Here is a 9,178-nt window from a genome sequence, read left to right as displayed (position 1 = left end):
CTTCAGGCTTTTAACCCCAGATTCACTGTCTCAGGTTATAGTGGAAAGTGATGAAATGGGCATTCCTGGAGCATCTGCTCAACAGGAGGGTTGTGGCCAAATTTAATCAAATGGCCAAAACGGACCCAGTGCAAGGCTGCTGCACAGTGAAGCCTTCAGCATCCCTGCCACTGTGGACTTCCCGTGGATCTCCACACCCTCACAGCTGCCAGAAGAACCCACCCATTTTATTACCAGCTCTATCCACATATTCTTATTCATCAGCACTGGACTTATTTTTTATTTTTTCAGTGGACAAGTAGGCAAATGCACACGTTATCAAAAAATATTTGCAACTAAAATGGCCTTTTCTGTAGCAATCTTATTTTTAAAGAGCATTTTCAACCTGCAAGAAGCCAAGGCAGGCAGCAGCGACACCAACCCCACCAGGCTATGTCCTGCCTGCAATACCCAGCCACGGCAGGAGGGCAATAGCCCTGGAAACAAGGGGAAATCACACAAACGAAGGGAGGACGTGAGCAAAAATGGCATTTAAATCCTGGCAAATGTATGGATAATGAGTAAATTAGCTCCCTGGCTGCGATCTATTGAGCAGCAGAGCCCCAAGAGCGGACAAAGGGATCAAAGGCGGGATTTGCCCGCGCTCTGGCCGGGGTGCCCGCCGTGCCCGGGGGCCCGGGCTGCTCGGCAGGGCTCAAAGGAGCCCCCACAGCCCCGCACCATTCCGGGTTCGGGGTTTGCTGGGAGGGGGGCTGGCAGCGGTGCCCGGCCGGGATAATGCCGCTCCCGCTGGCAGGATCAGCCGTATCGCAGCACGGCTGAACCAGAGCTCAGCCCTGAACGGGATTGCGCTCCCGGGAGCTCCAATGAAAATACAGACACCCTGCCCACGGCAGCCCCCTGCCCCAGCGGGAGCCCCCAGGGCTGGGCAGAGCCGGGACAAGGCGTGGGGCTCAGCGCTCGTGGGGCTCAGCGCTCGTGGGGCTGAGAGCTCGTGGGTCCACAGGGAACGGGCTCAGCTCTCTGCCAGCCACAGGGCATCTACACAGGGAGCAGCTTTAACTGAAAGAGCAAGATTTAGATTAGATGCTAGGAAGAAATTGTTTGTGCAGAAATGCCCTGGCACGCGTTTTCCAGAGAAGCTGTGGGTGCCCCATCCCTGGAAGTGTCCAGGGCCTGACTGGACAGGGCTCAGAGCAAACTGGTCTAGTGGGAGGTGTCCCTGCCCACAGCAGGGCTTGGAAGGAGCTGAGCTTTAAGCTTCCTTCCAACACAAATCATTTGAAGATTTCCACGGTTCAGGCTCCTCGGTGTTCAAGCTGCCCCCAGCTTTGCAGCTGCCCCCAGAGCATCCCAGGATGCAGGAGGCAGGAGCAGGAGGCTGCAGCCCCTGCAATGGCTGGGCTAATTCAGCGCCCTGTGTCACCAGCAGAGCAGCACACGCTGCTGCCCTCACCCCGCCACAGCGGCCAGACCTGCTGAAACCCCCCGAGGCACGGCTGAGGCGTCCCCTGGCAGCGGGACAGCGTGGGGCAGGGCTGCTGGAGCTGGGATCCCTCCCAGGGACACTGGAGTGAGCTGGAGCCCCCTGGGAGCACAGGGCCGATCCTCGGGGACCTGCAGGGCACATCTCACACTCTGCAGGGCACATCCACACTCTGCAGGGCACACCTCCCACTGCAGGGCACATCTCACACGCTCTGCAGGGCACATCTCACACGCTCTGCAGGGCACATCTCACACTCTGCAGGGCACAGGGCACATCTCACACGCTCTGCAGGGCACAGGGCACATCTCACACGCTCTGCAGGGCACAGGGCACAGGGCACATCTCACACTCTGCAGGGCACATCCACACTCTGCAGGGCACATCTCACACACTGCAGGGCACTGGGCACGGAAGGGGCATCCATCAGCACAGCGGAGGGGCAGGAGAGGAGCTGGCCAGCCTTCTCCACTGCCAGGGCTGAGGGCCCTGCTGCCAAGGGGGGGCCTTTCAATATTCTTCTTTTGGAAGGATCAAACCTTCCATTTCCATGGAAACACAAACCTTTAGGTGTCCAACCTCAGGGTCTTTGCATTCCTCCAGGGAGGCTGGATGCTTCTCAAGCCACACTCCTCACCACCAGGATTAGCTGAATAACCAGGTCAAAAGCAGTGCCTGAATTCAGCTCAGCAAGGGGCCGCTCTCATTACATCTCTATTTCCTTGAAAAGTGGATTTGCACCAGACCAGACATTTTTAAGGTACGGGGAAGCACCAAGCTAAAGAGAGGTGTACATTTTCCAGATTAACAATGATTTTCACCTGCTCCAGCCTGGAATCACCACAATAGCTCTTGACAGCAGCACACAGGTTATCAGAGCAAAAGCTGAAAGCACAGCTTGCTGCCCTGACTCCTTGCTGGATTTCTGAGAGGCTGGCAGCTGAAAAGCTGATCCAATTTATCCACAGTTCATTATCCAACATAGCATGACATTGGGACACTCACAGACATAATCCAGCTTCCTCCTGCCTTGCAAGATGTATTGACCAAAGGCAAGAAAACAGAGCATTAATAGCTCTCCACTGTGCAGCTGAATCTGGGCATCAGCAATGAGATTCTTTGGGCTATTTCTATCCAATCTCACACAAGAGTAAATCAGAAGCTTCTACAGACTTTCATTAAATTTCTCCCCATTAATACCAACATAGCAGAGATCAGAATTTATCCATTTTTTAATGTTTTCTGATATTTTAAAAAATGCTAAAACTCTTCAGCTTCTAGCTGAGCTTAAGATAAAAGTTAACCTCTGAACCACAGCAGTACCTTTCATGTAAGGCACAATGCAGAGAGGGCTTTTTACAGTGGGTTTCGCTCAGTAATGTGTATTTCAGACTGTGTTTTCCCCCATCCTCATCTGACTGTGGGAGGCAGGGTACAAGGAGCCACACAAGAGATTTCTGAAGGTGGCAAGAGGCACCGAGTGCCCGTGGAATGAGACTGGCCAGGAGTGAGTGTGAACCCTGCTCCATTCCTGGAATTCTTGTAAGCCAGTCTGGACATGCCATGGAGCGCCCTGTTCCAGTGGGACTGTCCCTGCCCATGGCAGGGGTCAGAACACGGCGATCCCTGAGGTCCTGTCCAACCCAACCACTCTGTGATCACTAAGAGGAGAAAGAGGCCCTGTTCTCTACCCCTGACCACCTGAACCACACCTGAGAGACCATATCTTATACCTCCAGCCCTGGCTGCTGCCCTGGCAGGTGCCCCAGGGCAGTTGTGAGGGCTTTCTAATAACCTGTTATCTGATCTGAGCTCTCTGGCCTTCCCTCTCTGGCAGACAGTCCTTCAAACCCATTCAGGGATGATGAGTCACTGAAGAAGCACTTAAAATCCATCCTGGATGATAAGGTTAGAGCTATGTGTGGTGCATTTCCTGCCCTAGTTTGGAGTTATGCTCAGGCTCTCCACACTTCCTCACTTATTCCACTTTCTTTCTCCTTCCAAATCCCCCACCATGCTAAGTTGCAAAACCTCAGCGGAGATTCGTCAGGACTCAGCGACCACACTGGGCTCCAGCAGGGAGCAGGCAGCAAGGACGGAGCAGGTTTGGGGAGGCACAGCATTACCTGCTTCAAAGGCAGAGAACACCTGTGGAACTTCGACCAGGAGAGCTGGTGCAGTGATGCCACCAGCCCAGGAGCTGCTCCTCGCTCGGCTGAACAAAGCAAATAATCTCAGCCCCTGTATGGCTTCTTTAGACCTTTCACCATCCTCGTGTCCCTCATTTGGACAGCCTCTAACAGCTTTATGACTTTCCTGTACTGTGGTGCTCAGATGTGCCCCCAGGACTTGACATGAGGCTGCATAAGCTCAGTGGGTCCCCTTTGCCAGGTGGGTCACCTTTCCCCAGCTGTGTCACCTTTCCCAGGTGGGTCCCCTTTGCCAGGTGGGTCCCCTTTGCCAGGTGGGTCACCTTTCCCCAGCTGTGCCACCTTTGCCCAGGTGGGTCCCCTTTCCCCAGGTGGGTCCCCTTTGCCCAGGCTGGTCCCCTTTGCCCATGCTGGTCACCTTTGCCAGGTGGGTCACCTCCACCCAGAGCAGGTGACCCCTGTGCCCAGGAGCTGAGCGTGGGCTCATGACAGCAGCATTAAATCCTCATCTCTGCCAGGCACCCATCCGAGCCGTGTCCCTGGCTCACAGCGTCCTCCTCGCTATCAGCAGAAATTTGCCTCACATCAGTGAAATGATTATTCTTAATACTCAGACACTGATCATATTCCTGAGGAAAAGGAAACATAAATCCCTCCCTGCAGTGACAGCAGCAGCCCGCATCCCTAGATAGGAGCGAGCTAATTAAACCTGGTCACTCCAGCCAAAGCCCAGCCAGCGTGTTTGTGCAAGCTCTGCGGTCAAAGCACATGAAGGATTTGGCCCAATTTCCCCATTTTCATTAATCACAGGGAAAATTCTCCACTTAGAAACAATGCTGGAGATATACCTGATAGGGCTTTTTTTCTCCCTTGGCCACTTCCCACTTGGCAACAGGGATGAAGTTCTACCTTTGCAAAACATTTTGAAACCTGTTTCTGTTCCAATTCAGAATCACCCACCCCAAAGCTTTCCAGGTTATCTGTAAAATAAAACCTAGAGAAATTGATGGCTTGAAATGCTTCAAGCTGATAAACTCAAAATTTATTATTTTAACTGCAATTTTGGTTCATGTTATAAAGCAGAGTGAAAATGTTAAAACCCACAGAAAATGGTTATAAAGCAGAAAATGTTAACAACCACTGAACAAATAGCCTTTGGAAATGGGAAATGTTGTTTTGAAATTGAAGAAATAGAATGTTTTTGCCCTGGCGGCCACCTTCCCTTTCCTCCAAAGCTTGACAGAGTTTCACAAAACATTTCAAGTTTGATGTGCTGTGTTTTGGGGGGAATTGAGCTGTGTCTGCTGGGGAGGGTAAGGAGAAACTCCAGGAGAAAAGAAAACAGCTGGAATCCAGACAAGGTGCCACAGTGGGATCAGTCCCTCCAGCTGGGCTCCAGGGCTGGTTTAGGTTTGGTTTTGGTGCCCTGAGCCCCATTTTGGCCGCTCAGGAGTGTCCAGGGGAGGCAGAGGCGTGCAGGGGAGGGCAGAGTGCTCTGGGACAAGGAGCGGGCAGCCCGTGCTGCTCCACTCCTGTACAAACCCACCCCAAACCCTTCCCCGGTTATAAATAAAGCAGCCAGTGACCCGGGAGATCAATCAGGGGCTGGTGTCTCTGCGTGATGTCACGGCGTGTTTTTCCACAGGCCTGTGGAGTGTCAGCCCGTCTGGGTGCCGGTGGGGCAGATTGATGGCCGCGCTCTCCCGCAGGCTGCGCTCGCAGAGGCTCTGCAGGATGATGGAAACCGGGGCTGCTCGGCACACCGTGGGGATTTTTAGGTGTTATTGCACCATTTCTGGCCCTCTGCGACTGCCATGGCTAGCACAGCTGGATTTGGGGTGATCCATCTGAGCCTGGGCGCTCAGAGCGGGATTTGGGGTGACCCATCTGAGCCTGGGTGCTTGGCACGTGGGGCTGCTCCAGCCTGTCGATCTGGTGGGCAATGAAGGGAGGGATGGAGCCAGGTCTGAGCTGATGCCACAGTTTGGGATGGATCTCGTGATGGGAAACCAGTTCCCTCCAGTGCACCGGACCTGGCAAAGGCCTTGGGAAGGCACAAAAGCTCCTGGCTGGAAATCCAGGTCTGACATCAGGGGTTTTAATGTCACTATTTGACCTTTACTCCTGCTTGTATTTGAACTTACAGCCTGATCCCGTTCCCCTGTCTGCCAGGCAGGAGCTGCTCAGCTCCGACCCGTGGGCACACATGCGAGGGACAGTGTCCCCACAACGTCTGTGCCCAGATGGCAACGGAGGCCAAGGGGTTACACACACCACATGGCTGCAAGGCCGGGCACTGCATGTCCACACAGCAATTCATCAATGAATCCGAGAAGGAGCAGGGCAATTAACACTGGGAGCAGGGGATAGACTAACTAAGCACATGCTGTCACTCTGCTAACAGGGCTGCCTGTGCCTGTTTGTTTGGCTCCTGTTTCTATGGAGGTGGGGGCCATGTCGAGGGGTCAGCTCATTGCTCTGGTTATTTGTATCTACCCAAAATGCTTTCTTACCCTCTCAGAGCCTGAGGAGACAGCCAGGGGCTAACTGGGGACTGCTCAGCCTTTGGGAGCTGTGTTCTTTTGGGGGATAAGAGAACACAGCCTTCCTACCACAGCCAAGTGCTGGAGGCACCAGGACTCAATATCACCTTTGCTGGATCAGGCAAAGCTCATAGAGGGCCCTGGGCAGTGACAATGTCCGGCACTGTGTCCCCTGTGCGCTGTGGCTGCAGAGGAAATGAGCTCGACAGAGGCTACAGTCCCAGCAGCACACAGCCCCTCACCAGCCCCATCCCTACAAGTCCAGGAGCTTGGTCGAGCTGCAGTATCAACCCCAAAATAAGTTCCCAATAAATATGTCAATAAGAGGTCTTTGTTCCCTCAGAAAAGGGCTTCCCATGAGGCGAGCCAGCCTGGCACTGAGGGTTATCCCAGGACAGTGATTTCTCCCCTGGCCGTGATTATGCAAGGCTCAGAGTTATTCCTGGGGCTGCCACGTGAGAGGTGAGCTCCTGGCACAGCAGCAATGCCAGCGCCGCCTCCCCCGGCACCCAGCACCTGCGCCTGCACAGTGACAGCAGCAACCCGCCCAGGAGAGACAGCTGGAGAGGCAGGGGCAGCGAGACCCCTGCCCCATCTCCAGCAAAGAGGGGGCACCTTCTGCAGGGAAGGGGGGTCTGGTGCCCACCCATGGCTTGCGAACCCTGCAGGCTGGATGCCACCCATGGAGCAGCTCTTGGAGCAGGGAATGCCTCAGACCTGTCTTGCCCATGCATTTACTTACCCTGCTCTCCTCCTCGGGCATAGCACTGGCCATGGACTGCTCCTGTGCCCCTCGCCACAGCTCTGGCATGACCAGTCACCACCTTCAGCACCCAGAGTAGGTCTGTGGAATGACCGACCTGCTGAGAAAATAGAGAGCCCGTTCCTTTGAAGTTAATGAGTTGTGAAAGCCTTTGAAAGCAGAGCCTTGTTTATTTACTCCCCACAGCTCATGTGGATGAAGCACCCAGTCAGCCTGAGCACTGCTAATTTGAATGGAAGATCAAACATGGGGCTCTGCCCCGTTGGAGGAGTGAGAGCTGCCCTGGCCTCCTCACTGCCCAGTGCAGGGAGAGCCTCCTGCAAACCCAGGGCCGTCCATGGGCTCTCAGGTGGGGTTTATGGAGAGAAGCACCAAATAAGCCACCAGGCTGACAGAGAAATTCAGAATCGTGGGTGCAAAGCTCTGGCACCCAGCCTGAGCATTTCACTTCAACACCAGAATTCAGCTGTGATCCCTCCTGCAGACAGCAGCACCCTCCCGCCCAGGGCTGGCACTGAGCCCCTTGCTCTCATCCTGAGTTTCAGCCCCAGCCAGAGGTCTCTTGCCCAGCACCACAGCCAAGACCTGCACATTCACAGGAACATCATGCCCGTCACCTCCTCCCTTCCCTCCCCATGAGAGCAGGACACTCAGGCTCCTGTCTTTGTGTAGAAACAACCCAGGAACAGAGAAAAGCCCCCAAAACGGCCACAGCAGAGCGTCCAGCACTCTGCCCACTGTGATGGGTCTTCTAAACAAATTCACAGCCTTCCACAGTCTATAAATATCAGCCTTTTCAATGCCACCACTCTGGGGATAAGCTGTAATGCAATATTCTGTGTGGGCACTCGGACAAAAGGACAGCACCCCACCAGCACCGGCTTTCTGTCACTGCAGTTTTCTGAAGTATAATTGGATTATAACCGTGTGTGAGCTTCTAGCCCCTGTTTCTCTCAGGCTGGGGAAGTCTCTCTCTGATCTGAACAACAGGAATAGGAAGGAAAGAGCAGAATGAGCTGAGCTGGCTCGTGGGGAGGGGGCAGCTGAGGGCTCTGGCAATGGGGAAAGGACTTTGGTGGATAATGGGGTTTACAATCGCAGTAATTAATCAGGTATATCACCGAGGTGCTGACAATGAGAGGTGACCAAAATGCCTGCTCACCTCCATGGTGCGGAAGGAGCAGCCAGGGAAGAGGGAACTGCCAGGCAAGGTTGGTTTTCACCAGCTGTCAGTCACCGGTTTTAGGGTGATGAAGGAAGGAAAGCTGAGAGCCCAGGGCAGCTTATCCACGAGCTCTCCCTGTCCCACAGGCACAGGTGACAGAGGCACGAGGAGAAGGGAGGGCAAAGGGCTGTGTCTGAGCTTGGGCACCGATACCAGACGGCAGTTCTCGCTGTGGCCAGCACCATCCCGGGGAGTGTATCTGTGTCCCTGTCCCCAGACCGCTGCCTGCGGGTCCCCGGCACCTGTGGGGTCCGCACCGCCTCCGCCCCACGGCGGGGACCGTCCCGGCCGCCCCGCCAGCTGCGGGCAGGGCGATCTCTGTGCGCTGCCCGCTCCTGCCCGCCCCGGGCAGGCGCGGGGCCCAGCGGAGCGCGGCTCCCCCGCGGTTTCCCACCCAGCAGTGACACCTGGCGGGGGCAGCGCGGGCGGAGCTGGCCCCGGCCCCGCATCCCCATCCCGCATCCTGCATCCCGCATCCCGCATCCCGCATCCCCATCCCGCATTCTGCATCCCCATCCTGCATACCCATCCCCATCCCGCACCCCCATCCCCATCCCGCATCCCGCTGAGCCCCTTCCCCGGGCCGGGCCCGACGGGGCGGCCGCGAGCGGCGGCTCCCGGCGCATCCCCGCGGGCGCGGCGGTGGGAGCGGCCCCGGTGCGGGGCGGCGCGGGGGCAGGAGCCCGGAGGGGGCTGTCCGACGTGCCCTCGGGGAGGCGGGGGTCGGTCCGGCCGGAGCGGCGGCTCCGCGCCTCTGACTCTGCCCAATGAGAGCCCGCAGCACGGCGGGCGCCGGCAATATTTGGCCGCGGCCCCCGCGCTCCCATCCCCAGAGCGCCCTCGCCCTCCGCGCAAGGCCCTCCATGGCCCGGCCCGGCCCCGCCGCCCGCCCCGCGCCGCTCGGGGGGCGCGGGCCCCGCTGAGCGCCCCCGGCCCCGCGGGGAGGGAGCCGCGCCCGCCGCCCCCCGCGGCAGCATGAGCCCGGGCGCGGGGGCCCAGCCGGGGCTCGCT

Source organism: Melozone crissalis, unplaced genomic scaffold (genome assembly GCF_028551555.1).
Source record: "Melozone crissalis strain CALT ecotype California unplaced genomic scaffold, PUWL_Pcris_2 ptg000198l_1, whole genome shotgun sequence".
Lineage (NCBI taxonomy): Eukaryota > Metazoa > Chordata > Aves > Passeriformes > Passerellidae > Melozone > Melozone crissalis.
Note: the sequence above shows the minus strand (reverse complement) of the source record.